The 3,743-nt window shown below is 43.2% G+C and overlaps 1 pseudogene across 1 annotated transcript; it reads right to left on the bottom strand.

The window, feature by feature from the left end:
* Window positions 1-1,119: 1,119 nt before the first annotated feature.
* LOC308432960 (low molecular weight phosphotyrosine protein phosphatase-like) lies at window positions 1,120-1,594 on the bottom strand (annotated as a pseudogene). Its single transcript has one exon. The product of its transcript is annotated as a low molecular weight phosphotyrosine protein phosphatase-like (transcript).
* Between the last annotated feature and the right edge of the window lie 2,149 nt (window positions 1,595-3,743).

The following is a 3,743-nucleotide window of genomic DNA, read 5'->3' as shown; positions in this document are numbered from 1 at the left end:
GTGGTAGTCACTGAACTACCTGGATTCTTCTCCACGCAGCTATCTAGTTTGCCCAGCACCATTTGTTGAATACGTCTTTATTTTCCTGGTGTATATTTCTTGTTTCTTTATAAAAATGTAGGTGGTGTATGTCTGGGTCTTCAATCCAACGCCACTGATCAATATGATCTATTTTTGTGCTGATAGAATGCTCTTGTGTACAATTTGATATTAAGGATGGTATTCCCTCTATTAAATATTTATTTATTTAGTTAGTTAGTTAGTATTTTAGTTGTATTTGATAACATCCCAGTTTAATTCACAATCCTTCCTGATATACATCCATATAAATTTGAGGTCTCTTTTCTGAAAATACACCAGAATTACTTATGCTAAAATGTTGATAGAAAACACTTACAAACTCATACCACTATTTAAGCACACATTTTTTTGTTGTTTTTTTTTTTAAAGCAAAGTGGCTCAAATAGGAATAAAGCTCAAAGAACTACACAAAAATCAAGTAAGATTATAAATTGTTAATTTTACCAATCTATGGGTCCCATCTTTTATTATTTTTATTTATTTCTCAGACAGGTTGTCACTATATATCCCGGGAAGGCCTGCTGGAGTTCCCGGCCTGTCATCACATCCAGCTTCTCCCTCTCAAATACCTGATACCCTCAGAGTTTAAACAATTCTAATGTTAAATGGAAGGCTACCCTGGGTGGAGATATTGTCACAATAAGAGTCTAGAATAGAGAGGTACAAAGCAAGCAAACAGCACCACTGGGTGCTGCCATGCACTCCAGTTAGACCAGGCTACCCAGGTTTGCTGGACTCAGAGGCTGACCTGGACCTTGTAGGTCATTCTTATGTTATTGGGTTTTCTTTTGTTCCATATTTGCTGTTCCACTATTTTGTAATTATGGCAAGATTCAGTCTAAGAATGCTTAGCCACACCTCAAACTGTCCGATTCAAATGTTTTTATCCTTCTGAACATATGCCTAATTTCCACCTACAATTATTTTAAAGAGATACAGTAAGTCAGCTGAAAAGAGAGGTGGGGGATGGGACTGCTACCACCCTTGTGCATAGCAGAGGTGAGTAGGCAGTTGCTCAATGGCGGTGGGTAGGACCAGCTAGTGAGTCTTCTCCAGGAAGGCCTTGCAGCACCTAAGGCATTGCTGGACACCACCTCGAAGTCAGAGTCGTTGCCATAATAGGGAACTTCAATAATGAGCTGTTTCTGTGGATTATGGCTCCCAAGTAGCTCAAGTTTAGCTTTGAAGTTTTTAACTTGGTTACTTTTTCTATTTAATCTTTCAGATTGCTTTCATCCATACACAGTATATAACAGAATATGGCAAAGTCTTCTCTTGTAATCTGCCGTGCAACGTGACATATGTGGATGCCATGTTTTCTCATGCAGCTCTGCCCTTGATAGTCAGGGGGGCTCCCCATTTCATAGGAGGATGTAGCTGCACTGTCTATCCTCCAGTTATCTGAAACCTTTTCATCGGTGACCAATTTCCTGAACACTGCTTCTGCAATGGGTGACCGGCATATGTTACCGGGGCACACAAACAACACTGACTTGGACCCAACCTGTGCCATGTTTCGGTGCTGACCCTCTTAATTTATTTTTTTTACTGTTTTTTTGTTTTAATTGTCAAGATTGTGTTAGCAATCCTGGGTTTTGTGTATGCTTTTGTCTTTCCATAGGAAGCTGCAAATTGTCGTTTCTTTTTAAAAATAGATTTTTTTTCTCACACAATTTATTCCAACTACAGTTTGCCATCCCTCCTCCTAGATACTCACCCCCACCCCACCCCAACCCCTGTCAGATCCACCTTCTCCCCCCTGTTTTCTCTTCAGAAAAGAGCAGCTAAGAGGTGACAGCCAGGCAGGACAAAACAAGATACAATAGAACAACGGTCATCTTATCAAGGCCCCACAAGGCGAGCTAGTTGGAGAAAAGGAGTCTCAAGAGCAGGCAAAAGAGTCAGAGACACACTGACTGTTAGGGGTCTTACAAGAACACAAAGACAACAGCCATATCATACACACAGAGGCTGTGACGCAGACACATTTAGTCCCCATGCTTGCTGCTTCAGTCTCTGGGACCCCATGTGAGTTCTCCTCAGTTGATTCAGTGGGCCATAATCCCCTGGTTCCTCCATCCTCCATGACTCCTACAATCTTTCCTGCTGGTTTCCCAAGCTTTGAGGGGAGGGACCCAATGGACACCTTCAATTTAGATTCTCTCCCTCCCTCCCCCCTCTCTCTCTTTCTCCCCTCCCTCCCTCCCTCTTTTTCTCCCCCCTGTCCCTTCTCTGCATAATGCCGGGCTGTGGGTCTCTACATCCATTCCCATCTACTACCAAAGGCAGCCTCTCTGATGACTATTAAGGCACCTATCCATGAGTATAGCAGGACACCATTAGGAATCATTTCAGTGACTTTTTATTGACAGTTGTGCCTGGTTCTACCCTAAGTCTCTGGGCTACCCTGTTCCTGTTCTTGACCATCTAGGTAATATCGGACATGGGTTCCCTCTCGTAGGGTGGCCCTGTGGTTGGCCACTGACACATGTTCTATGTTACCATTGCCCCAACATATCTTAAAAGCAGGACAGATTGTAAGTCAAGGGTTTTGTGGCTGGGTTGGTGTCCAGGTTTCTTTTTCTATAGGCTTCAGAGTACCTAATTCCAAAGAGACTGGAATGCAGGGGTGAAGGTTCCAGTTCTGCACCAGTTTGAACTCTCTGTGTTTAATAATCTGAGTGGAAGTTGTTCTTAGTGACCTGGCTCTGTTTTCAGTTTTCAGAGGCCAACCTTCTGCCCTGACATCAGCCTGGGTTGTTCAGGAATTTTCCTTGGCCAACCACTCAATCAACTGCAACCCAGTTCCATCATCAGAAGACTTACCTGCTTACAAAAGATGGCCAATTCAGACTCCATATCTTCCACAGCTAGGAGTCCTCAATAGGGTCACCCTCATAGATTCCAGGAAATTTCACTGCACTAGGTTTCCACACTGTCTCCTAAATGTCCCCCACTCCCAGATGTCTCTCCCAGAAACTCTTTCCTCCCATCCCTCCCGCTGCAACCTGATACCTCCTCCTCCTGTCTCCACCCACCACCAGTCCACCCACAGAATCTATTCTATTTTCCTTTCCCAAACCCCAACAGAAGACCAGACACGCTGAAATGGATAGAAGAGAAAATGAGGAACAGCCTTGAATGCACGGACATAGGAGACAACTTTCCCACAACACCAGGAACACAGGCCCTGAGATCAACACCTAATAAACGGGACCCCTTGAAACTAAAAAGCTTCTGCATGGCAAAGGACACCATCAGACAAGGAGCCTACAGAATGGGGAAAAGATGTTTACCAATTCCATATCCAGTAGAGGACTAATACTCTAACTATATAAAGAACTCAAGAAGTTAGACATCAACAAACAAAACAATCCAGTTTTTAAATGGGCTACAGATATAAGGAGAGAATTCTTAATAGAAGAACCTCTGAGAAACACTTAAAGAAATCTTCAACACTTCTAGCCACCAGGGAAGTGAAAATCAAAACTACTTTGTACCTGTCGGAATGGCCAAGATCAGTAACACCAGTGGCAGCTTATTTTAGTGAGAATGTGGAGAAAGGAACATTCCTCTATTGCCAGTGGGGGTGCAAACGTGTACAGCCACTAAACAGTCAATATGGAATTGTTCTACCTCAAGACCCAACAACAGCACCCTTG

Source organism: Micromys minutus (genome assembly GCF_963924665.1).
Source record: "Micromys minutus genome assembly, chromosome: 19".
Taxonomy (NCBI): domain Eukaryota; kingdom Metazoa; phylum Chordata; class Mammalia; order Rodentia; family Muridae; genus Micromys; species Micromys minutus.
The sequence above is the reverse complement of the archived record's forward strand: the minus strand, read 5'-3'. Positions and strand labels throughout refer to the sequence as shown.